This window comes from Oncorhynchus clarkii, chromosome 21, assembly GCF_045791955.1.
Source record: "Oncorhynchus clarkii lewisi isolate Uvic-CL-2024 chromosome 21, UVic_Ocla_1.0, whole genome shotgun sequence".
NCBI classification, from domain to species: domain Eukaryota; kingdom Metazoa; phylum Chordata; class Actinopteri; order Salmoniformes; family Salmonidae; genus Oncorhynchus; species Oncorhynchus clarkii.
The window spans coordinates 44,153,661-44,181,584 of NC_092167.1; the positions used below are offsets into that span (position 1 = coordinate 44,153,661).

General features: G+C 43.9%; 1 protein-coding gene across 1 annotated transcript in view; it reads right to left on the bottom strand.

Moving 5' to 3' along the window:
• Window positions 1-27,924, bottom strand: part of LOC139379087 (VPS10 domain-containing receptor SorCS2-like) — a 418,987-nt gene that overhangs the window by 219,451 nt on the left and 171,612 nt on the right. The gene's annotated exons all lie outside the window — the stretch shown is intronic.

Consider the following 27,924-nt stretch of genomic DNA (forward strand, 5'->3'; position numbering starts at 1 on the left):
GCTCACATACTCCCTTAAAAGACATTCGCTTGAAAATTTAGAAAAAAAAGCACAATAGTACTGTTTGTACATTTTGAGACGCCATAGCAAGTATACACTTCCTCCAAATGGTCTAAGATAATTTAAGAAATCTGTCATTAATTTTGACGTTTTTGCAGAGGAGACCTTAGTCGCTCAATTTTACATCTACTGTAACAAGATGATTGGGGCAGTATTTCTCAATGAAAATATGTACATGAAAATGAGTCGTCTCACTTGTTGAATGACAACAAAGACTTTATTGAAGAATCCCTACAGCTGACCAATAACGGAGGAAGGGGCGTAGACTTCGGCTCCCAAACTTCGGGCTGACCTTAAAAATTATTGTAATGTGCCCGAACAGCCGAAAAAACGGACCGAATTCCTAAACGAACAAAAACAGTCACAAAATGTCATCGTAAAAAAATCATGCATTCTTCCGAATTGTTTCGGCTGGAAAGCAGACAGACGCCTTTACACAGATTGGACTGGAAGTGATACTGTGCTGAGTGAGAAAGGGAAGAGGAGAGAGAGAGGAGAGCAGTGAGAGTGGTTCAGTGTTGAAGAGAGTAGAGAGGAGAGAGAGGGAAGAGGGGAGAGGTGGGCATCTGGCCATGATGAAGGGGAGTGATCAGAGAGCACGTCCACCCGGCCCCAGACAAGTGGATTTACTTTACGGCATTACTCTCTAACACTCAGCAGGGCAGCACACACAACGGTGGGCACACATACATGGATATAAACAAGAGGAAACACAGACACACACACAAACACGTATACAGACAGACAGACAGACAGACAGACAGACAGACAGACAGACAGGCAGGCAGGCAGACAGGCAGACAGACAGACACCTGCAGACACACACACACGCACACACACACACACACACACACAGACACACACACACACACAGACACCAAGTCGCCGAAATCTCCCATTCCTTCGGCAATGTTTCCGCTGAGAGCTCTGACAGAGCTGCACAAAATGGAGTGGCCTAGCAGGGCTTGAGCTATTTCTTCACGTCCCAGTGTGAGCGAGTGGTGTTTTCATCTTCCCCAGTGTTAACCTGGATAACTCACAGAGGAGAGAGACAGATTCTGCTGATGGCTGTGTGTGTTCTGAGCCAGAGATCACTGCTCAACTCAAAGCTGTGCCCACTGTGCTGCTTCTACTGAAGCCTACAGGGAGACAAGGCCTATATGCTCTCACTCAGTATAACTAAGAATACACGTGTTATGATAGCTTTCTTTAAATGGTTAGTTCAACGTCCAAAATCGAAAGCTCATCAACTGTCTGAAGTAACTTGTGCACGAGCTAGCTTTTGAGCTTCTCTCTCATAGAGATTTTGCTAAATGCTAGCACCACCAGGCCCCTGCTGGCAGTCTCTTGCCCAGGGGGGTGAGGGGTCTTGTGGAGTCAGTGGGTCCAGATGCTGGGCCTGGTGAGTATGTCTGGGCATGGTGCCCACCACCACTGTCAGCCCCGTGGTCATTACACTTACCCTAATTAAGGCCTGAGAGTTTAATGGAGACGTGGCATTTTTGGCCCCATCGCCAAGGACAGATAATTGGCGTTGGAATGGAGTTAATTTAACGGACAACTGTGTTTGGATGGGGAAGTGTGTCTTTCATCTCAACCTGTCTGTGTGATTTCATTCATTCAAGGGAGCCAAAAGCTAGCTAGATTAAAGGACAGTAGCGGAAAGAACAACAAACCCTAAATGAGAAAGAATTTCTCACCCGGTTTAAAGGGTCTCGTTACCATCGAGTTAGAGACAACGCCTTTTGTGGTTGTTTGGAATTAAACTGTGGTGAGAGAGAAAAAAAAACGCTTCTTAAATATTCCACGGGATTCAAGTCAAAGGTTCATTGATGAGACATTGTTTAACTAATAAATCAAATTTGGGGGTTGTGTTCGGAGGCCGGCGTTCAGATGGCTAACGTTTGAGAAAGTAATGGTGTTAAATTGATAGGAGATAGCAGGATTAACAGGAGAGTTCATTTAGTACTGTTCAGATAGCAGGATTAACAGGAGAGTTCATTTAGTACTGTTCAGATAGCAGGATTAACAGGAGAGTTCATTTAGTACTGCTGTTCAGATAGCAGGATTAACAGGAGAGTTCATTTAGTACTGCTGTTCAGATAGCAGGATTAACAGGAGAGTTCATTTAGTACTGTTCAGATAGCAGGATTAACAGGAGAGTTCATTTAGTACTGTTCAGATAGCAGGATTAACAGGAGAGTTCATTTAGTACTGCTGTTCAGATGGCAGGATTAACAGGAGAGTTAATTTAGTACTGCTGTTCAGATAGCAGGATTAACAGGAGAGTTCATTTAGTACTGTTCAACTAGCAGGATTAACAGGAGAGATCATTTAGTACTGCTGTTCAGATAGCAGGATTAACAGGAGAGTTCATTTAGTACTGCTGTTCAGATAGCAGGATTAACAGGAGAGTTCATTTAGTGCTGCTGTTCAGATAGCAGGATTAACAGGAGAGTTAATTTAGTAATGCTGTTCAGATAGCAGGATTAACAGGAGAGTTAATTTAGTAATGCTGTTCAGATAGCAGGATTAACAGGAGAGATCATTTAGTACTGTTCAACTAGCAGGATTAACAGGAGAGATCATTTAGTACTGTTCAGATAGCAGGATTAACAGGAGAGTTCATTTAGTACTGTTCAGATAGCAGGATTAACAGGAGAGTTAATTTAGTACTGATGTTCAGATAGCAGGATTAACAGGAGAGATCATTTAGTACTGTTCAGATAGTAGGATTAACAGGAGAGTTCATTTAGTACTGTTCAACTAGCAGGATTAACAGGAGAGTTCATTTAGTACTGTTCAGATAGCAGGATTAACAGGAGAGTTCATTTAGTACTGTTCAGATAGCAGGATTAACAGGAGAGTTAATTTAGTACTGCTGTTCAGATAGCAGGATTAACAGTAGAGATCATTTAGTACTGCTGTTCAGATAGCAGGATTAACAGGAGAGTTCATTTAGTACTGCTGTTCAGATAGCAGGATTAACAGGAGAGTTCATTTAGTACTGTTCAGATAGCAGGATTAACAGGAGAGTTCATTTAGTACTGTTCAGATAGCAGGATTAACAAGAGAGTTCATTTAGTACTGCTGTTCAGATGGCAGGATTAACAGGAGAGTTCATTTAGTACTGCTGTTCAGATAGCAGGATTAACAGGAGAGTTCATTTAGTACTGTTCAACTAGCAGGATTAACAGGAGAGATCATTTAGTACTGCTGTTCAGATAGCAGGATTAACAGGAGAGTTCATTTAGTACTGCTGTTCAGATAGCAGGATTAACAGGAGAGTTCATTTAGTGCTGCTGTTCAGATAGCAGGATTAACAGGAGAGTTAATTTATTAATGCTGTTCAGATAGCAGGATTAACAGGAGAGATCATTTAGTACTGTTCAACTAGCAGGATTAACAGGAGAGATCATTTAGTACTGTTCAGATAGCAGGATTAACAGGAGAGTTCATTTAGTACTGTTCAGATAGCAGGATTAACAGGAGAGTTAATTTAGTACTGCTGTTCAGATAGCAGGATTAACAGGAGAGATCATTTAGTACTGTTCAGATAGCAGGATTAACAGGAGAGTTCATTTAGTACTGTTCAACTAGCAGGATTAACAGGAGAGTTCATTTAGTACTGTTCAGATAGCAGGATTAACAGGAGAGTTCATTTAGTACTGTTCAACTAGCAGGATTAACAGGAGAGTTAATTTAGTACTGCTGTTCAGATGGCAGGATTAACAGGAGAGATCATTTAGTACTGCTGTTCAGATAGCAGGATTAACAGGAGAGTTCATTTAGTACTGTTCAACTAGCAGGATTAACAGGAGAGTTCATTTAGTACTGTTCAGATAGCAGGATTAACAGGAGAGTTCATTTAGTACTGCTGTTCAGATGGCAGGATTAACAGGAGAGTTCATTTAGTACTGTTCAACTAGCAGAATTAACAGGAGAGATCATTTAGTACTGCTGTTCAGATAGCAGGATTAACAGGAGAGTTCATTTAGTACTGTTCAGATAGCAGGATTAACAGGAGAGTTCATTTAGTACTGTTCAACTAGCAGGATTAACAGGAGAGTTAATTTAGTACTGTTCAGATAGCAGGATTAACAGGAGAGTTCATTTAGTACTGCTGTTTAGATGGCAGGATTAACAGGAGAGTTCATTTAGTACTGCTGTTCAGATAGCAGGATTAACAGGAGAGTTAATTTAGTACTGTTCAACTAGCAGGATTAACAGGAGAGATCATTTAGTACTGCTGTTCAGATAGCAGGATTAACAGGAGAGTTAATTTAGTAATGCTGTTCAGATAGCAGGATTAACAGGAGAGTTCATTTAGTACTGTTCAACTAGCAGGATTAACAGGAGAGTTCATTTAGTACTGTTCAACTAGCAGGATTAACAGGAGAGTTCATTTAGTACTGTTCAGATAGCAGGATTAACAGGAGAGTTAATTTAGTACTGCTGTTCAGATAGCAGGATTAACAGGAGAGATCATTTAGTACTGCTGTTCAGATAGCAGGATTAACAGGAGAGTTCATTTAGTACTGTTCAACTAGCAGGATTAACAGGAGAGTTCATTTAGTACTGTTCAGATAGCAGGATTAACAGGAGAGTTCATTTAGTACTGCTGTTCAGATGGCAGGATTAACAGGAGAGTTCATTTAGTACTGCTGTTCAGATAGCAGGATTAACAGGAGAGTTCATTTAGTACTGTTCAACTAGCAGGATTAACAGGAGAGATCATTTAGTACTGTTGTTCAGATAGCAGGATTAACAGGAGAGTTCATTTAGTACTGCTGTTCAGATAGCAGGATTAACAGGAGAGTTCATTTAGTACTGCTGTTCAGATAGCAGGATTAACAGGAGAGTTCATTTAGTACTGCTGTTCAGATAGCAGGATTAACAGGAGAGTTAATTTAGTAATGCTGTTCAGATAGCAGGATTAACAGGAGAGATCATTTAGTACTGTTCAACTAGCAGGATTAACAGGAGAGATCATTTAGTACTGTTCAGATAGCAGGATTAACAGGAGAGTTCATTTAGTACTGTTCAGATAGCAGGATTAACAGGAGAGTTAATTTAGTACTGCTGTTCAGATAGCAGGATTAACAGGAGAGATCATTTAGTACTGTTCAGATAGCAGGATTAACAGGAGAGTTCATTTAGTACTGTTCAACTAGCAGGATTAACAGGAGAGTTCATTTAGTACTGTTCAGATAGCAGGATTAACAGGAGAGTTCATTTAGTACTGTTCAACTAGCAGGATTAACAGGAGAGTTAATTTAGTAATGCTGTTCAGATAGCAGGATTAACAGGAGAGATCATTTAGTACTGTTCAACTAGCAGGATTAACAGGAGAGATCATTTAGTACTGCTGTTCAGATAGCAGGATTAACAGGAGAGATCATTTAGTACTGTTCAACTAGCAGGATTAACAGGAGAGTTAATTTAGTACTGCTGTTCAGATAGCAGGATTAACAGGAGAGATCATTTAGTACTGCTGTTCAACTAGCAGGATTAACAGGTGAGATCATTTAGTACTGTTCAGATAGCAGGATTAACAGGAGAGTTCATTTAGTACTGCTGTTCAGATAGCAGGATTAATAAACTGGAGGGATGTGAGCTAGAGGAAGAGGAAGGGGAAGAGGAAGAGGGAGAGTGAGAGGGAGAGGAAGAGAAAGGAAGAGAAAGAAAGGGGAAGAGGAAGAAGGAGCGATAGAGGAAGAGGGAAGGAGTGTTACATGAAATTACAATCTTTACTGGGCAGCTTTAGTACAAAAATACATTGTTCCTCTCACTCGTACCCTAAGCCACTGTAAAATGTAGAAATAGTGAGAAATGCTCTCTGAAGCGTGATAAGGTATAAATCCTTATAGTGTATCAGATTGAATAGACTAAATCCAAGGCCGTACATCTGAGTTATCTGGTTAAAGGTATGTGGGAATAATTTGATTCCTTCAAAGAAAAGAGAAACCTGTAAACCTCTCTTTTGCGCCAATCACTGTTTTATTCAAGCTTAAGTGTCGGCCTCTTGGCCTTTCATCAGAGCTTTTCTACTTAAAATTAATGAAAATATTGGACTTTGACGAAATTTTTATTTTTTTATTTAACCTTTATTTAATTTGGCTAATCAGTTAAGAGCAAATTCTTATTTTACAATGAAGGCCTACCCCAGCCAAACCCTCCCCTAACCCAGACAATTGTGCACCACCCTATGAGTCTCCCGATCACGGCTGGTTGTGTTTACACCCCAGGATCGAACCAGGGGCTGTAGTGATGCATCTTTGCACTGAGACGCAGTGTCTTAGACCGCTGCACCACTCTGGATTCAAGTGACTCACCCACAAGATAACTTACAGACCATTTCCCACAGCACTATCTGCCTTTCAAAACCTAACTGCAAATGCACAGTTTCAATAGCATAGAGATACTATGAGGTTTATGCATGCAGTACATATTCACATATACCGACAGTCACCGGTGAAGCCCCATGGTAATATGTCATACAGTACATATTCACATATACTGACAGTCACCGGTGAAGCCCCATGGTAATATGTCATACAGTACATATTTACACATACTGACAGTCACCGGTGAAGCCCCATGGTAATATGTCACACAGTACATATTCACATATACTGACAGTCACCGGTGAAACCCCAGGCTAATATGTCATACAGTACATATTCACATATACTGACAGTCACCGGTGAAACCCCAGGCTAATATGTCATACAGTACATATTCACATATACTGACAGTCACCGGTGAAACCCCAGGCTAATATGTCATTTCCAGAGAACGATGCATGGAGAGAAAGAGATATAAAAACAGCAGAAGACAAAAACATGCTTTTGTGTATTAGAGAGAGAGAGAGAGAGAGATAGAGAGAGAGAGAGAGAGGGATAGAGAGAGAGAGAGAGAGAGAGAGAGAGAGAGAGAGAGAGAGAGAGAGAGAGAGAGAGAGAGAGAGAGAGAGAGAGAGAGAGAGAGAGAGAGAGAGAGAGAGAGAGAGAGAGAGAGAGAGAGAGAGAGAGAGAGAGAGAGAGAGAGAGAGAGAGAGAGGGAGAGAGAGAGAGAGAGAGAGAGAGAGGGAGAGAGAGAGAGAGAGGGAGAGAGAGAGAGAGAGAGAGAGAGAGAGAGAGAGGGAGATTTGTGCTAAAGAGGCAGAGACAGACACTGGCTTGGGAAAACAGAGCACAAGCAGAAACACCGTGTTAGGCGCTGATTCAGATTGTCCAAATATGTTAAGGTTGCTCCCAGGGGCTTCCATCTACAAGAAGAGTAAACGGAGTGCATCGGGAAGACACAGCGAGCTTAGAGAGGAGTAGACGTAGAAGCAATAACGTAGGAAGAGGGAAAACTTTTAGCAATGGTTGAAATGGTTGTAATCAGAAAAGGCAACTTCAGAATGGAGGTGGAATACAGTTTTCAGTGTTAAGAGTACCAGAGTGCCTTTTCTGTGTGACTAAATTGAAACTGCCCATATGACACTCTCAAGTATTGTCTCATATACACACGGCTTGAATTATGTTTTAGCCAATCAGCATACAGGATCCAAAGTACCCATATTATAATAAACTCAAGCTCAAGTGACCAGAGTTTATTAAGACACATCAGAGATGAAAGCAGAGCTGATGTTCTAGCTCTGAGAGAAAACTGATTTGAAGTCAGCGTTCACACATCAACCCCTATGACTGTGATGCCCTTTGATGACTAGGGGATGTCTAGGGGATGTCTGGGGGATGTCTAGGGGATGTCTGGGGGATGTCTGGGGGATGTCTATGGGATGTCTAGGGGATGTCTGGGGGATGTGTAGAGGATGTCTAGGGGATGTCTGGGGAATGTCTGGGGGATGTGTAGAGGATGTGTAGAGGATGTCTAGGGGATGTCTAGAGGATGTCTAGGGGATGTCTAGAGGACGTCTGGGGGATGTCTAGGGGATGTCTGGGGGATGTCTGGGGGATGTCTGGGGGATGTCTATGGGATGTCTAGGGGATGTCTGGGGGATGTGTAGAGGATGTCTAGGGGATGTCTGGGGAATGTCTGGGGGATGTGTAGAGGATGTGTAGAGGATGTCTAGGGGATGTCTAGAGGATGTCTAGGGGATGTCTAGAGGACGTCTAGGGGATGTCTAGGGGATGTCTAGAGGATGTCTAGGGGATGTCTAGAGGATGTCTAGAGGATGTCTAGAGGATGTCTGGAATGTGTGAGTAGTGGAGCCCAACTTATGCTGACTGGGGTTCAAATGAACCTTCATGGTAGAACAGAGATATTACTTTTACACAAGGAAGAGGGCTCTCTCTCGACAGACATTCAAGCTCAAGATTTTTATTACGGCTTGCGAGATCAAGGGATAGCCTAGATTTAGGATGGATTTGAGTTGAGAACATCATTCTAGATCAGTATTGCAAACACACAGAGGCACAGACAGATACTGTCAGTCTGAATCAGGCCCAGGCCGCCAGACTGCCTCGTCGGATCGGGCCTGGGCGGAGGGCCAACGTCACAGACTGCCTCGTCGGATCGGGCCTGGGCGGAGGGCCAACGTCACAGACTGCCTCGTTGGATCGGGCATGGGCGGAGGGCAAACGTCACAGACTGAGACAGAAGAGAATTCAGCCATATCTGCCAGGGGAATGCAGGCTATTCGGTCATTCAAACACGTTTTTTTGTAACCAAATGAAATAGTTTTCTTTTGTTCTATTTAAAAAAAAAAATCTAAACCAAAGCCCACAACACATCTGTCATCCTATAACTCAACGCCCACAACAACACAGAGTGTGCAAAAGCTTCAGAAAACCATCTCAACTGAAACTTGGATAAAATAGGTGGAAAATCCTCTTTGACACATTATTAGTGTCATTACATATCAGTGCCTGGTATTATTGACTTATAAGTGTATTTCAGGAGATATTGGTCTAATTTAGTCAAGACATTATTTGCTATTGTCATGCCGTTGGCCTGGGGGATAGATTTGAACGATTGAACATATGCAGTGGTACTTAATGAATATGATGTCAGTTCGGTTGTCATCTGAGACATTGTCATCAATGATAAGATGACAAACTCCACAGTGGAAAGTCTATACATCAGAGTTATCAGATGCACATGGAATTGTTGTTCAATTTAAATGTTTGAATATGAAATGATTTGTGATGGGATGAAATGTGATTTTAGCTTCTAAAATGTGAGATTTGGATTTTCATAAGATAGGGCTGCTCAATCAGTGGCCCTCCCCTGTGAAGGGACAAAGGCTATACAACTTTTCAAACACACCCTCCTCTTCCTTCCTATATAAGCTCTTGACTACAACATAACTTTCTGTTCCGCTGATGTGAGATGACGATCCCATGTCAGAATGTTTCAGACAAAACTACAAGAACGAAGCCAACATCAGCATGAGCTTTGGTTGCGAATGGTATGAACTTTGAACTCTTATTCACGACAGAAGTGATACCTCCTAGCCGTTGAGTTAGCAACCGCAGCTGCAAACGCAGGTTAGGAAGGAACAGACAGAGTATCCCATCTACCACACAACGGCGTTCTACCACACAACGACGTTACTACAAAGTATCCAAGTGACCACGAGAGACATTCTTCAAAGGACAAAGGACTCGGTTCGGCAACACAGCCTTCCATCTACCACCAACCTACTGAAGCACAGCTCAGAGTAAATATTTATTGCATTTTCCTTTTCCAAATGGGCGGTAATTTAGAATGCATAAGATACTGTATTTACGATAGCACAGCTTATTCCCTTTGTTCCTCAGTCTTCCCGCTCTTTCACTCAAACCCGCCCCTTTTCCTTTGTGTAACAAGCTGTCATATCTGTTCCGCCCGCTAGGGACGTTTTCCTTTATGACGTAAAGAATTATCCCGGTATAATTAATTCTTTGAATATGTTATTCTGTGTGATTAGTTAGGTATTTAGTAAATAAATAATGAAACCCAATTTTGTATTGCTGATTCAACTTGTTAGGCAGGATTCTTGCAGATAACCAAGAATTTACAACTTTCAGAATATGAGACTGAAGTAAGATGACGACTAATGTCGACTGCTATTGATGTAAAATATTGCTAAATCTTTAAGAGTTTATTCGGAAGATAACAGCTCTATAAATATTATTTTGTGGTGCCCGACTCTCTAGTTAATTACATTTACCCGATTAGCTCAATCAGGTAATATTAATTACGGAGAAAGTATTTTATAGAATAGCATGTCATAGCAATTAATCCGGCATAGCCAAAGACACGACACTATTGTGTACGATATGAGGGATCTCAATGATCTCTATCACCCTCCTTTCATCCTTTAGAGACGAATAATGAGAGGAGTTTTGATTTATAGATGGATCGTATAATTGGCCGGGTTGCCATTAAAACACAACCGAGGGACTCCATTACTGTTCCAGCAGATTTAGTGTCATCAGAGCCAGATGCCAGACATACTATGGGACAGATCACCCACCATCCAAAATGATGGTTGTATATCTTGAGTCTGCAGAGGGAATGATGGGTGGGTTATGTTTTATGCCAGTGTCCACTCAGTCTATCAGCCAAAAAAGGTAGACTCCACACCCTGTGATTTACGATTTACGTGTATTTATTACGACAACCTCAATGTTGTATCTATTGTATTTCACTTTAACTCCCTTGAGGATAAAACCTACAGTATTTTTCAACCTATTTTGATCTTCACAAGATCACCCTGGGCTAGGCAGTTGGTGCCACCGTATGACAATGTGGTAGCCATTTTAAAATGGCAGGCCACTGGTCTTGATCCATCCCTCTCCACTGTTAGTTATGGGTGCTATCCTGTCACACACAAACTATCAAAGCCCTCTGTCTGACTGGCGTCTGTTCCTGACTGACAATGTGCTTTACGGGCCTCAACATCCATCCATCTGTTTATATTGCGGCTTTCTCCCTCTTTTTGGCAGTGGTTACGGAAGATAAACTGAAGACAGGTTCAGGTGTACCCAGTTAAAATGCTTTATGGTTCTGTGCAGCGACCTCATCGTGTCAACACTGTATCAACACAGGAGGATGGATCTGTCACATTTTTTATTTTGAACCTTCATTTATCTAGGCAAGTCAGTTAAGAACAGATTCTTATTTACAATGACGGCCTACCCAATGCTGGGCCAATTGTGCGCCGCCTAATGGACTCCCAATCGCAGCCGGATGTGGTACAGCCTGGAATCGAACCAGGGACTGTAGTGACACCTCTATGCAGTGCCTTAGACCGCTGCGCCACTCGGGAGCCCTGATGATGTTTACTCCAAAGTCAAAGTGTGAAGGACGGTGGGAAAGTAGAAGAAGAGCTGTCTACAAAAAAAGCCAGACAAAACAATCATGATATTTGTTTTGACTGCGATTTCTTTTAAAGGACATGTGACCTTGTTAGAACCTTATATGACTGCAGAGGGTCCGGACGGATGGACGGCCAGACAGACAGACAGACAGACAGACAGTCAGACAGACAGACAGACAGACAGACAGACAGACAGACAGACAGACAGACAGACAGACAGACAGACAGACAGAGCTAACACTGAACACTGAATCTGAGAGGCTGTGAAAACCTGTGAATGTCTCATTAACTTTGAGAACCTGAGCAATTTACATGTACGTCAAAATGTGTGTGAACCCATGTGGATAGCGGTTGGTCCCCGACTGGGTGAACTTTCCATGGCCTCGGGGTTTCACCTGAATGACTCACACCTCATCAAACAGCGCCCTGCTGAGATGCCTAGAGAGGTGTTATGATGGTGACATCAAAGCTGTGACATGTGCTCTAATAAAATATGATTTAAAAAAGGTCCTAACTGTAAGAGTAAGAACCAGCGAAGTAAACAAGACACTAATGCAGTAACACCTCCACACAGCTACAAAGGAAGAGTGATATACGGTGCATTCAGAAAGTATTCAGACCCCTTGACTTTTTCCACATTTTGTTACGTTACAGCCTTATTCTAAAATGGATTAAATAAAACAATTTCCTCAGCAATCTACACACAATACCCCATAATGACAAAGTGAAAATAGGTTTCACATTTACCTTATTTACATAATGATTCAGACCCTTTGCTATGAGACTCGAAATTGATCGCACTTGCATCCTGTTTCCATTGATCATCTATGAGATGTTTCTACAACTTGATTGGAGTCCACCTGTGGTAAATTCAATTGAATGGACATGATTTGGAAAGGCACACACCTGTCTATATAAGATCCCACAGTTGACAGTGCATTTCAGAGCAAAAACCAAGTCATGAGGTTGAAGGAATTGTCTGTAGAGCTCTGAGGCAGGATTGTGTCAAGGCACAGATCTGGGGAAGGGTACCAAAAAATGGCTGCAGCATGGAAGATCCCCAAGAACACAGTGGACTCAAGATTCTTTCAAGAGCTGGCTGCCCATCCAAACTGAGCAATCGGGGGAGAAGGGCCATGGTCAGGGAGGTAACCAACAACCCGATAGTCTGACAGGGCTCTAAAGTTCCTCTGTGGAGATGAGAGATGGGACTATGCATAGATTACAACAGAGAGTAGCAGCAGTGTAAAGAGGGGGTGAGGTGTTTAGAAGCCTCTTGGACCTAGACTTGGCGCTCTGGTACTGCTTGCTATGTGGTAGAAAAGAGAACAGTCTATGACTAGGGTGGCTGGAGTCTTTGACAATTTTTAGGGCCTTCCTCTGACACCGCCTGGAATAGAGGTGCTGGATGGCAGGAAGCTTGGCCCCTGTGATGTACTGGGCCGTACGCACTAACCTCTGTAGTGCCTTGCGGTCGGATGCTGAGCAGTTGCCATACCAGGCAGTAATGCAACCAGTGCTCTCGATGATGCAGCCGTAGAACTTTTGAGGATCTGAGGACCCAGGCTAAATCTTTTCAGTCTCCTGAGAGGGAATAGGTTTTGTCATGCCCTCTTCACGACTGTCTTGGTGTGCTTGGACCATGTTAGTTTGTTGGTGATGTGGACACCAAGGAACTTCAAGCTCTCAACCTGCTCCACTGCAGCCCCATCGATGAGAATGGTGGCGTGCTCGGTCCTCTTTTTCCTGTAGTCCACAATCATCTCCTTAGTCTTGGCTACGTTGAGGGAGAGGTTGTTGTCCTGGCACCACACAGCCAGGTCTCTGGCCTCCTCACTATAGGCTGTCTAGTCGTTGTTGGTGATCAGGCCTACCACTGTTGTGTAATCGGAAAACTTAAAGATGGTGTTGGAGTCGTGCCTGGCCGTGCAGTCATGAGTGATTAGGGAGTACAGGAGGGGACTGAGCACGCACCCCTGAGGGGATCAGCGTGACGGATGTGTTGTTACCTACCCTTACCACCTGGGAGTGGCCCGTCAGGAAGTCCAGGACACAGTTACAGTGAGAGGCATTTAGTCCCAGGGTCCTTAGCTTATTGATGAGCTTTGAGGGCACTATGGTGTTGAACGCTGTAGTCAATGAATTCTCACATAGGTGTTCCTTTTGTCCAGGAGGGAAAGGGCAGTGTGGAGTGCAATGGAGATTGCATCATCTGTGGATCTGTTGGGGCGGTATGCAAATTGGAGTGGGTCTAGGGTTTCTGGGATGATGGTGTTGATGTGAGCCAATACCAGTCTTTTAAGGCACTTCATGGCTACAGACGAGAGTGCTACGGGTCGGTAGTCATTTAGGCAGGTTACCTTAGTGTTCTTGGGCACAGGGACTATGGTGCTCTGCTTAAAACATGTTGGTATTACAGATTCGAACAGGATGAAGTATGGGAATACTATTGAGGGATATAGATAGCACACTAGGTATATAGGTAGCACACACTCTCACTCTGTCACTCTCTCTCTTTCTAGCTCTCTTCCTCTCTCATCCTTCATTTCCTGAACGATGATAGAGAGGCAGTCTGATTTGGAGTTGTGCCATCTCGCTCGGCACAGCTTCCTCAAACTACGGCTCCAGACTCCCTGAGGAGATATAGGCCCCTGTGGGCCCAGGGAGTTGGGACGACAGTGATATACAGTGCAGCAGAAAGGCCAGGGAGGAGATGTACTGTCAGGGCCAGGAGTGGGGCAGTACATTAGAGAGTGTCAGAACAGTAGAGTCTGAGGATTAGAGTAGAACAGAGTAGAGTTTGGGATGATGTAATGGTTAAATGAGGTAGAATAATGGAAGAGACAAAGACATGCAGTATAACCCACACATTACAGTATAACCCACACAGTCCAGTATCACCCACACAGTACAGTATAACCCACACATAACAGTATAACCCACACAGTGCAGTATAACCCACACATTACAGTATAACCCACACATCCACACAGTACAGTATAACCCACATATTACAGTATAACCCACACAGTGCAGTATAACACACACAGTACAGTATAACCCACATATTACAGTATAACCCACATAGTACAGTATAACCCACACATTACATTATAACCCACATAGTGCAGTATAACCCACAAGGTACAGTATAACCCACACAGTACAGTATAACCCACACAGTGCAGTATAACCCACACATTACATTATAACCCACATAGTGCAGTATAACCCACAAGGTACAGTATAACCCACACAGTACAGTATAACCCACACAGTACAGTATAACACACACAGTACAGTATAACCCACACAGTACAGTATAACCCACATATTACAGTATAACCCACACAGTACAGTATAACACACACAGTACAGTATAACCCACATATTACAGTATAACCCACATAGTACAGTATAACCCACACATTACATTATAACCCACATAGTGCAGTATAACCCACAAGGTACAGTTTAACCCACACAGTACAGTATAACACACACAGTACAGTATAACCCACACAGTACAGTATAACCCACATATTACAGTATAACCCACACAGTGCAGTATAACACACACAGTACAGTATAACCCACATATTACAGTATAACCCACATAGTACAGTATAACCCACACATTACATTATAACCCACATAGTGCAGTATAACCCACAAGGTACAGTATAACCCACACAGTACAGTATAACCCACACAGTACAGTATAACCCACACAGTGCAGTATAACTCACACATGTGTGCAAATTAATATATACCCACGAGAGGAGAAAAATTGTTATTTTTACCCATCTTTTTAAAGACACAATTTAATTTAACTATATCAACAATGATTCATATGACCCAAATATTTCACATTCATAAATCATTTAATAAAACAATATTACTGAAGGAAGAGCGAAGTTATGCTATGCTGAGTCACTGACAGTCACGCAGCCAATAGCAACGCGCAGCTGGGAGAACACCACCCGTACAGCATGCCATGTGAACCAATCGGGAGGCTAGCCAGCCGGGCTGCTGGCCAACCGAGATGAGAGGGTGGGTTAGTCCAGGTAAGTGCACTCAGGAGTGGAGGATGGGCTCTCTGAAGTGTGCTACAGAGCTACTGGAGCACAGTAATTGGGGACGAGGGCCACTGTCAAAACAAAGACTGCTTATGAGAGCTCCCTTGGGCCCTCCATCTCTTTTTCCGTTTGTCTGTTCCAGAACAAGGATCTGCAGTATTTGTGACTCAACATATTCCCAAGAGACTCCCCACTTGGAGATACCAGTGAAGAATAGAAATGATGTCACCTACGTGACTGTCTCATCACCATGGACAAACGGCACGGATGAACAAAGTTTTTAAATCTGAAATAGGCTCCAGAGGACCGGCACCTTTCAGTAATCTACCATCAACCTTTCAGTAATCTACCATCAACCTTTCAGTAATCTACCATCAACCTTTCAGTACTCTACCATCAACCTTTCAGTAATCTACCATCAACCTTTCAGTACTCTACCATCAATCTTTCAGTAATCTACCATCAACCTTTCAGTACTCTACCATCAACCTTTCAGTACTCTACCATCAACCTTTCAGTACTCTACCATCAACCTTTCAGTACTCTACCATCAACCTTTCAGTAATCTACCATCAACCTTTCAGTAATCTACCATCAACCTTTCAGTAATCTACCATCAACCTTTCAGTAATCTACCATCAACCTTTCAGTACTCTACCATCAATATTTCAGTAATCTACCATCAACCTTTCAGTACTCTACCATCAATCTTTCAGTAATCTACCATCAACCTTTCAGTACTCTACCATCAATCTTTCAGTAATCTACCATCAACCTTTCAGTAATCTACCATCAATCTTTCAGTAATCTACCATCAATCTTTCAGTAATCTACCATCAACCTTTCAGTAATCTACCATCAATCTTTCAGTAATCTACCATCAATCTTTCAGTAATCTACCATCAATCTTTCAGTAATCTACCATCAACCTTTCAGTAATCTACCATCAACCTTTCAGTAATCTACCATCAACCTTTCAGTAATCTACCATCAACCTTTCAGTACTCTACCATCAATCTTTCAGTAATCTACCATCAACCTTTCAGTAATCTACCATCAACCTTTCAGTAATCTACACTGTGACACTGTGACCCCCTGAATCAGAGGCTTATGAACAGCCCCATATAGATGCCCTCAGGGGCCCACGTGGTTCTTACCACTATCTGACAAGACCTTCCTTTTGTCAGTCTGATATGGGCTCAGTACTGTCATCATTTGTTTTACACCAGATAGGTGCAGTGAAATGTGTTGTTTTTACTGGGTCAGCAATAGTAGTACGACACCCCTGGAACAAATTAGGGTTAAGTGCCTTGCTCAAGGGCACATCGAAAGATGTTTTACCTTGTTAGCTTGGGCATTCGAACCAGCAACCTTTCCGTTACTGGTCCAACGCTCTAACTGCTAGGCTACCTGCTGCCTATATGAACCCTGGATGGGCATTTTGGCTGCGGGGTTAACGTCAACATTTCCTCCTCTCCTGAACATTAAATGATTGCTCTTCAGTTCAGCCAGAAGCTATACCTACACAGGTAGAACTCAAAGAAAACTTCAGCTATCACAGTATAAGAGATACTGAGCTATCACAGAATAAGAGATACTGAGCTATCACAGAATAAGAGCTACTGAGCTATCACAGAATAAGAGATACTGAGCTATCACAGTATAATAGATACTGAGCTATCACAGTATAAGAGATACTGAGCTATCACAGTATAAGAGATACTGATCTATCACCGTATAAGAGATACTGATCTATCACAGTATAAGAGATACTGATCTATCACCGTATAAGAGATACTGATCTATCACCGTATAAGAGATACTGATCTATCACCGTATAAGAGATACTGATCTATCACCGTATAATAGATACTGATCTATCACCGTATAAGAGATACTGATCTATCACCGTATAATAGATACTGATCAATCACCGTATAAGAGATACTGATCTATCACCGTATAAGAGATACTGATCTATCACCGTATAATAGATACTGAGCTATCACAGTATAAGAGATACTGATCTATCACCGTATAAGAGATACTGATCTATCACCGTATAAGAGATACTGATCTATCACCGTATAAGAGATACTGATCTATCACCGTATAATAGATACTGAGCTATCACAGTATAAGAGATACTGATCTATCACCGTATAAGAGATACTGATCTATCACCGTATAAGAGATACTGATCTATCACCGTATAAGAGATACTGATCTATCACCGTATAATAGATACTGATCTATCACCTATAAGAGATACTGATCTATCACCGTATAAGAGATACTGATCTATCACCGTATAATAGATACTGATCTATCACAGTATAAGAGATACTGATCTATCACCGTATAAGAGATACTGATCTATCACAGTATAAGAGATACTGATCTATCACCGTGGTTGAAAAGTGAACGTCTGCCATTACAGTATATTCTCTATGTAATAACGTCTTTATAGAAACAACTGAGTTTTGAAATAGAGCAGAAAGTCAGTGGTCACTACATATGTGTTGATGGTGCACAGGCCAACAGTTATCTCTTCATCAAGTCCCAAATAAGCAATAACTGTTATATAAAAACCGTAGGGTGCAATGTGAGACCGCTTTGATGTTTTATTTCAATTCACTGGCGTGGACTGTGAAAGCAGAATTGAAATGAGAGTGAAAAAATGATCTGACGATCCTCAGAAGCTAGAGCTATAATGCAAATCCTTCTTTTTCACATATCTTTGAGATTGGATGGGCACATCGCGTTGCATATCCTTAAGGAACGACATTAAACAGTGTCTCTTAAAGAGGAACATGGAAATGGATTTAAATCATTAATTCAATTAATTTAAAAGGGAATACATTCTCCCACCAATTGCAAATAACCACATTTTGGTATTTTCCACACGCTCATGAAAATGCATCTGGTTCACCCAGTGCGCATAATTATAGAAATGGGAATCCAACATTGCATATTCAATTTACTAATAAAATTGTTTCTTAACAAGCTCAGTTTGAAACCCAGAATGTGTCATATAAGCCTGCCATTGCTAGAGAACACACTCTACCACGCTGTAATATATGCGGGAGAAGAAAGAGACATTTGCATATCACAATTATCGTTGTCAACTTTTAATCTAATCAACATTGAGATGAAAATGTGCTTTGTGTTAAGGCCCAGCTGGGTTATTTTCCAGTGACTTTAGTCTAACCTTCTCCACTCAAAAGTACCTTGGTCCAAGAGAAGTCAGAGAGAATTAGCATCTCTACCCATTGGCTATAGTTTGTTAGTGTTTGCATAACTGTCTGCTGGCTAATGGAGCCGGTGGATGTCTCACTCGCCCACCTGATGGCCATGAGGTGCTCAGGTAGTTTAGAACGAGAGGTGGTGGGAGAGAGAGATGGTGGGAGAGAGAGGTGGTGGGAGAGAGGGAAGGAGAGAGGTGGTGGGAGAGAGGGGTGGTGGGAGAGAGAGGTGGTGGGAGAAAGGGAAGGAGAGGTGGTGGGAGAGAGGGAGGGAGAGAGAGGTGGTGGGAGAGAGGGAGGGAGAGAGGTGGTGGGAGAGAGGGGTGGTGGGAGAGAGGGAAGGAGAGAGAGGTGGTGGGAGAGAGGGAGGGAGAGAGAGGTGGTGGGAGAGAGGGAGGGAGAGGTGGTGGGAGAGAGGGAGGGAGAGAGAGGTGGTGGGAGAGAGGGAGGGAGAGGTGGTGGTGGGAGAGAGGTGGTGGGAGAGGTGGTGGGAGAGAGGTGGTGGGAGAGAGGGAGGGAGAGGTAGTGGTGGGAGAGAGGTGGTGGGAGAGAGGGAGGGAGAGAGTGGATGTGGGAGAGAGGGAGGGAGAGAGAGGTGGTGGGAGAGAGGGAGGGAGAGAGAGGTGGTGGGAGAGAGGGAGGGAGAGAGAGGTGGTGGGAGAAAGGGAGGGAGAGAGAGGTGGTGGGAGAGAGGGAGGGAGAGGTGGTGGGAGAGAGGGAGGGAGAGAGAGGATGTGGGAGAGAGGGAGGGAGAGAGAGGTGGTGGGAGAGAGGGAGGGAGAGAGAGGTGCTGGGAGAGAGGGAGGGAGAGGTGGTGGGAGAGGTGGTGGGAGAGAGGTGGTGGGAGAGAGGTGGTGGGAGAGTGGGAGGGAGAGAGAGGTGGTGGGAGAGAGGTGGTGGGAGAGAGAGGTGGTGGGAGAGGGGGAGGGAGAGAGGTGGTGGGAGAAAGAGGTGGTGGGAGAGAGGTGGTGGGAGAGAGGGTTGGGAGAGAGAGGTGGAAGAAGAGAGGGAGGGAGAGGTGGTGGGAGAGGTGGAGGGAGATGGAGAAGCGAATGAAGAGGTAGTTGAAACAGCATTGAGAGGTGAGAAGAGTTGTCGTGAGGCAGCTTTTGATTACATCAGGTATCTCCTTCAACTCTGTGGCACAGAATGTAACGGGACTCATTCTGAAGGGGAAAAGTCTTCAAGTTTACTTTGAAAGCTTTTCAGCATGAACCCTTCTGTGAAGAGCCATCATAATGTATACTTTTGGTCTGTGACATATCCACCTACACAGTGATCTGTGTGTGTGTCTGTGTGTGTGTATGTTTGTCTTTGCATCAGTGTGCAAAGTCGAAGTCCCTCACGGCGACATACGCATCCTAATCTGGTAAAGATGACTCCACCATCGCCCACATCCACCGGTTGGATCCGGCTCAGTGGAAGAGCCGACAATGTCATTAGCCCCCCCCCCCCCCCCCCCACCCACGCACCCATGTCCCAAATGAATACAGGAAGGGCTTTAATTGGGAACATTTATCTAAATGACATCCTCATGAAGACCTTTGGGGACAGGCTACGCCGAGCTCCGAACACTCCCGATATCATTCATTATGGCTCATCCCTGTGTGTCGTGTGCCTATGTGTGTGTGTGTGCATGTGTGTGTGTGCGTGTGTGTGTGCATGTGTGTGTGTGCCCACTCATGTGAGAAAGAAAGAAAGAAAGAAAGAAAGAAAGAAAGAAAGAGAGAAAATGAGGAATAGATGAGTAAGAGCATCCTTCAGCTGTATACATGAATCTGTATGCAGGTAAAATATTGGTTATGGTGTTGGGCCAGTAACCAGCAGATAGTCTAGTGGTTATGGTGTTGGACTAGTAACCAGCAGATAGTCTAGTGGTTATGGTGTTGGACTAGTAACCACGAGGTAACCTAGTGGTTATGGTGTTGGAATAGTAACCAGCAGATAATCTAGTGGTTATGGTGTTCGGCCAGTAACCAGCAGGTCGTCTAGTGGTTATGGTGTTGGGCCAGTAACCAGCAGGTAGTCTAGTGGTTATGGTGTTGGGCCAGTAACCAGCAGATAGTCTAGTGGTTATGGTGTTGGACTAGTAACCAGCAGATAGTCTAGTGGTTATGGTGTTGGACTAGTAACCACGAGGTAACCTAGTGGTTATGGTGTTGGACTAGTAACCAGCAGGTAGTCTAGTGGTTATGGTGTTGGGCCAGTAACCAGCAGATAGTCTAGTGGTTATGGTGTTGGACTAGTAACCAGCAGATAGTCTAGTGGTTATGGTGTTGGACTAGTAACCAGCAGATAGTCTAGTGGTTATGGTGTTGGACTAGTAACCAGCAGATAGTCTAGTGGTTATGGTGTTGGGCCAGTAACCAGCAGATAGTCTAGTGGTTATGGTGTTGGGCCAGTAACCAGCAGATAGTCTAGTGGTTATGGTGTTGGGCCAGTAACCAGCAGATAGTCTAGTGGTTATGGTGTTGGACTAGTAACCAGCAGATAGTCTAGTGGTTATGGTGTTGGACTAGTAACCACGAGGTAACCTAGTGGTTATGGTGTTGGACTAGTAACCAGCAGGTAGTCTAGTGGTTATGGTGTTGGGCCAGTAACCAGCAGATAGTCTAGTGGTTATGGTGTTGGACTAGTAACCAGCAGATAGTCTAGTGGTTATGGTGTTGGACTAGTAACCAGCAGATAGTCTAGTGGTTATGGTGTTGGACTAGTAACCAGCAGATAGTCTAGTGGTTATGGTGTTGGGCCAGTAACCAGCAGATAGTCTAGTGGTTATGGTGTTGGGCCAGTAACCAGCAGATAGTCTAGTGGTTATGGTGTTGGGCCAGTAACCAGCAGATAGTCTAGTGGTTATGGTGTTGGACTAGTAACCAGCAGATAGTCTAGTGGTTATGGTGTTGGACTAGTAACCACGAGGTAACCTAGTGGTTATGGTGTTGGACTAGTAACCAGCAGGTAGTCTAGTGGTTATGGTGTTGGGCCAGTAACCAGCAGATAGTCTAGTGGTTATGGTGTTGGGCCAGTAACCAGCAGATAGTCTAGTGGTTATGGTGTTGGACTAGTAACCAGCAGGTAGTCTAGTGGTTATGGTGTTGGGCCAGTAACCAGCAGATAGTCTAGTGGTTATGGTGTTGGACTAGTAACCACGAGGTAACCTAGTGGTTATGGTGTTGGACTAGTAACCAGCAGATAGTCTAGTGGTTATGGTGTTGGACTAGTAACCACGAGGTAACCTAGTGGTTATGGTGTTGGACTAGTAACCAGCAGATAGTCTAGTGGTTATGGTGTTGGGCCAGTAACCAGCAGGTAGTCTAGTGGTTGTGGTGTTGGACTAGTAACCAGCAGATAGTCTAGTGGTTATGGTGTTGGGCCAGTAACCAGCAGGTAGTCTAGTGGTTATGGTGTTGGACTAGTAACCACGAGGTAACCTAGTGGTTATGGTGTTGGACTAGTAACCAGCAGATAGTCTAGTGGTTATGGTGTTGGGCCAGTAACCAGCAGGTAGTCTAGTGGTTATGGTGTTGGACCAGTAACCAGCAGGTAGTCTAGTGGTTATGGTGTTGGGCCAGTAACCAGCAGGTAGTCTAGTGGTTATGGTGTTGGGCCAGTAACCAGCAGGTAACCTAGTGGTTATGGTGTTGGACTAGTAACCAGCAGGTAGTCTAGTGGTTATGGTGTTGGGCCAGTAACCAGCAGGTAGTCTAGTGGTTATGGTGTTGGACTAGTAACCACGAGGTAACCTAGTGGTTATGGTGTTGGACTAGTAACCAGCAGATAGTCTAGTGGTTATGGTGTTGGGCCAGTAACCAGCAGGTAGTCTAGTGGTTATGGTGTTGGGCCAGTAACCAGCAGATAGTCTAGTGGTTAGAGCGTTGGGCCAGTAACCAGCAGATAGTCTAGTGGTTATGGTGTTGGACTAGTAACCACGAGGTAACCTAGTGGTTATGGTGTTGGACCAGTAACCAGCAGGTAGTCTAGTGGTTATGGTGTTGGGCCAGTAACCAGCAGGTAGTCTAGTGGTTATGGTGTTGGGCCAGTAACCAGTAGGAAGTCTAGTGGTTATGGTGTTGGACTAGTAACCATGAGGTAACCTAGTGGTTATGGTGTTGGACAAGTAACCAGCAGATAGTCTAGTGGTTATGGTGTTGGGCCAGTAACCATCAGGTAGTCTAGTGGTTATGATGTTGGACTAGTAACCAGCCGGTAACCTAGTGGTTATGGTGTTGGACTAGTAACCAGCAGGTAGTCTAGTGGTTATGGTGTTGGGCCAGTAACCAGCAGGTAACATAGTGGTTAGAGCGTTGGGCCAGTAACCAGCAGGTAGTCTAGTGGTTAGAGTGTTGGACTAGTAACCAGCAGGTAACATAGTGGTTATGGTGTTGGGCCAGTAACCAGCAGGTAGTCTAGTGGTTATGGTGTTGGGCCAGTAACCAGCAGGTAACATAGTGGTTAGAGCGTTGGGCCAGTAACCAGCAGGTAGTCTAGTGGTTAGAGTGTTGGACTAGTAACCAGCAGGTAACATAGTGGTTATGGTGTTGGGCCAGTAACCAGCAGGTAACCTAGTGGTTATGGTGTTGGACTAGTTACCAGCAGGTAACCTAGTGGTTATGGTGTTGGACTAGTAACCAGCAGGTAACATAGTGGTTATGGTGTTGGGCCAGTAACCAGCAGGTAGTCTAGTGGTTATGGTGTTGGGCCAGTAACCAGCAGGTAGTCTAGTGGTTATGGTGTTGGGCCAGTAACCAGCAGGTAATCTAGTGGTTGTGGTGTTGGACTAGTAACCGAAAGGTTGCTGGATCGAATCCCTGGGCTCACAAAGTGAAAATCTGCCGTTCTGCCTCTGAACAAGCCAGTGAACCCACTGTTCCTAGGCCGTCATTGAAAATAAGAATTTGTTCTTAACTGACTTGCCTTTTTAAATAAAGGTTAAAATATGAAGATGTGCCATGGTAGAGAATTCCTACAGTATGAGAGGATACATGAGTCTTGTGACTATCTCACTCTGTGTGTGAGCCTTACATACACTACATGTATGTGGACACCTGCTCGTCCAACATCTCATTCCAAAACCATGGGCGTTAATATGGAGTTTTGCTGCAGGTTCCACTCCACTAGATGTTGGAACATTGCTGTGGGGACTTGCTTCCATTCAGCCACAAGCCCATTAGCGTTAGCAATCTATTGCAAATGTGTTCGATGGGGTTAACATCAGGGCTCTGTGCAGGCCAGTCAAGTTCTTCCACACCGATCTCGACAAACCATTTCTGAATGGACAACGTTTTGTGCATGGGGGCATTGTCATGCTGAAACAGGAAAGGGCCTTCCCCAAACTGTTGCCACATTGTTGGAAGCACAGAATCGTCTAGAATGTCATTGTATGCTGTAGCGTTAAGAACTAAGGGGCCTAGCCTGAACCACGAAAAACAGCCCCAGAACATTATTCTTCCTCCACCAAACTTTACAGTTGGCACTATGCATTGGGGCAGGTAGCGGTCTCCTGGAATCCGCCAAACCCAGATTCGTCCTTCAGACTCCCAGATTGTGAAGCGTTATTCATCACTCCAGAGAACGTGTTACAGTTGACTGCGGCAGGTCTAGCCGGGCAGAAATTTGACAAACTGACTTGTTGGATAGGTGGCATCCTATGATGGTGCCACGTTGAAAGTCACTGAGCTCTTCAGTAAGGCCATTCCACTGCCAATATTTGTCTATGGAGATTGCATGGCTGTGTGCTTGATTTTATACACCTGTCAGCAACGGGTGTGGCTGAAACATCTGAATCCACTAATATGAAAGGGTGTCCACATACCTTTGTATATATAGTGAAACTACAGATGTAGGATCATAATTTGAGCCAGTTTGTTACAGTAGGAAAATAATCCTGCAGCAACAGGAAATGTGAATTATAATGTGAATATCAATGAATGGACATTTTCTGTAGGGGCTGATACGTTTTTCGTAAGGTAAAATCAAGTCTGAAATTTCTAATTGGAAATTACAAACATCTGAAGCCTTATAACCACTATCACCCTGCAACAGGGTGATCAAATTAAGTTCCTACATCTCTAAGTGATAGACTGCTTGTTTGTGCTCAGCGGGTGTGTAGATATGAAGATAAAACACTACTTTATTCATTTAGTGTCTTTTAATCATCAGACAAATTACAGAACATCTTGTCTATCTTCTCCTCACTGAATCTCAGTAGCCACTCCAAGGCATGTCGGGATAACAGCAAAATTACAAAGAGAAAAATGACTCATTTCCTTCCTTGAAATCGATAACAACGTGAGTTTTTTTCTCCCCCTCAGGCTTTTAAATACACCAATCTGTCCACACACAAAAAAAAGCCAATTACATGTCTCATTAAAAGAGTATTAAGGAAAGACAAAACAATATTACTGGCATTAGTCAGTAAGACTGGTATTTAGACACAGCAGGGACAGTTTAGAATCACTAAAACCTGGCACCATTACTGAAGAGCCACAGAGCATTATAAAAGGCAGCAGTATCGGTAGAATAAAGATCGGTAGAGCTGCGCATGAGAACAGCACAGAGAAGTGATTGACAGGAGTTCTCTGTCACTTATCTCAAAGTTCTCTTGAAGCTCTTCCATTTCCAGGCTCCTATAGACATGTTTTTGACTTCGCAAAGAGAATAAGCTATTTACAGGTATACAGACCAAACCTAGGTGGGGTTGTATTTCTAACCTTTGACATTTTGTTGAAATGTCGGAGTTCTACAAACAAAAAGTTCACTTTTTTGGAAGATAGGATTTAGTGATCCATTTACAGTTGAGAAAGAGTTGAGAGGTCACCGTGGGTCAGTGCTAGTAGTACCACAGTTGCAGGGTGGAGAAGTAGGCCTATCTACACTAGTAAGCCCACCACATTAGCCAGCTGAGCCAAAGCCTGAGCATAAGCTTTGGGAGCTAACTCCATTCCTCAGGTCTACAGGGAAGATTGCTCCACAGAGCAGTGAACATCATGGAATCCTTCACATCCCACAACCCAACCAACACCAAGCCATCACCACGGCAAGCCTTGAGGGTCTTCGCCTTTTATCAAAGCCCGGATGGGCATCCCTCATCCCTGCTGTCGGCCAGCGCATCATTCGTCTAGGGCGTTCCAAAAGAACCCACAGGAGCTATTTATTGGCTGTGATCAAACAACCAACGCAAAGAAGATTACAACATGAAAGAGCCAAGCCTGCAACATGAAAGGTGCCTTACTGTCTTTGAACCAGCCGATGGTGTAGTAGTGTATAGATAGCGATCTTCTGACTGTGCAACTCTCCACGGATGCAGTTGGATATGGAGAGGCATGACTGAGATTAGATCAAATATGATGAAGGAAGTTCAACACCTGGACCAAGCCAGCCACCAGGACCAAGTGAGCCTCGTGTGATGTTCTGACAGGTCTGGACCTTCTCTTCCGAACTGTTCACCTCTAGATAATCCTGATTGGCGTGTCTTTATCGGCCTCTTACCCTCTCTATCTATCTTTTTACGTTTTAATCTCATCAATTTGACCTTTGACCTAACGTGAACAGGACTGACAGATGTCAGATGCCCCACCCCTTCCTGATGTCAGAGGCGAGGTCTCCTGGGTAAACGGCCCACGCTGACATCCAACAAACCTAAGACAAACCAATATGTCAGAGAAACCATCTCTGACAACTGTATAACTCTGCCTTCTCCCTGAAACGAATCAGACCCTACATACTTCTATTAGTGTTAACAGCGGTAGATCTCATGGTGCATTTGATGGTTCTAACATCTATTTATTTAGCCAGTTAGGATATGTTGGATAATAAAAAGGAGAAGTGTCTTGTGAGAAGTAATATAATGTACTGTAGCATATGAAATGTTTTCGTGTGCAAGGGCAGGTGAGTGTGTATTTTGTACTTGTGTTTGTATTTATGATGGATCCCCATTAGTTCCTGCCAAGGCAGCAGCTACTCTTCTGGGGTTTATTATGGATCCCCATTAGTTCCTGCCAAGGCAGCAGCTACTCTTCTGGGGTTTATTATGGATCCCCATTAGTTCCTGCCAAGGCAGCAGCTACTCTTCTGGGGTTTATTATGGATCCCCATTAGTTCCTGCCAAGGCAGCAGCTACTCTTCCTAGGGTTCATTATGGATCCCCATTAGTTCCTGCCAAGGCAGCAGCTTCTCTTCCTGGGGTTTATTATGGATCCCCATTAGTTCCTGCCATGGCAGCAGCTACTCTTCCTGGGGTTTATTATGGATCCCCATTAGTTCCTGCCAAGGCAGCAGCTACTCTTCCTGGGGTTTATTATGGATCCCCATTACTTCCTGCCAAGGCAGCAGCTACTCTTCCTGGGGTCCAGCAACATTAAGGCAGTTTATACAATTTTATTACAATATATTCCCAGATTTCACAACACACTGTGTCCCCTCAGGCCCCTACTCCACCAATACCACATATCTACAACACACTGTGTCCCCTCAGGCCCCTACTCCACCAATACCACAGATCTACAACACACTGTGTCCCCTCAGGCCCCTACTCCACCAATACCACAGATCTACAACACACTGTGTCCCCTCAGACCCCTACTCCACCTCTACAACATATCTACAACACACTGTGTGCCCTCAGGCCCCTACTCCACCACTACAACATATCTACAACACACTGTGTCCCCTCAGGCCCCTACTCCACCAATACCACAGATCTACAACACACTGTGTCCCCTCAGGCCCCTACTCCACCACTACCACATATCTACAACACACTGTGTCCCCTCAGGCCCCTACTCCACCACTACCACATATCTACAACACACTGTGTCCCCTCAGGCCCCTACTCCACCACTACAACATATCTACAACACACTGTATGCCCTCAGGCCCCTACTCCACCACTACAACATATCTACAACACACTGTATGCCCTCAGGCCCCTACTCCACCACTACCACATCTCTACAGTACTATATCCATGTGTATGTATAGTGCGTATGTTATCGTGTGTCTGTGTATGCACATGTCTGTGCATAATGTTTGTGTTGCTTCACAGTCCCCGCTGTTCCATAAGGTGTAATTTTATCATTTTTTTCAGTCTGTGTCACGTTCTGACCATAGTTCTTGTGTGTTTTCCTTGTTTTAGTGTTGGTCAGGACGTGAGCTGGGTGGGCATTCTATGTTGTGTGTCTAGTTTGTCCGTTTCTATGTATGGCCTGATATGGTTCTCAATCAGAGG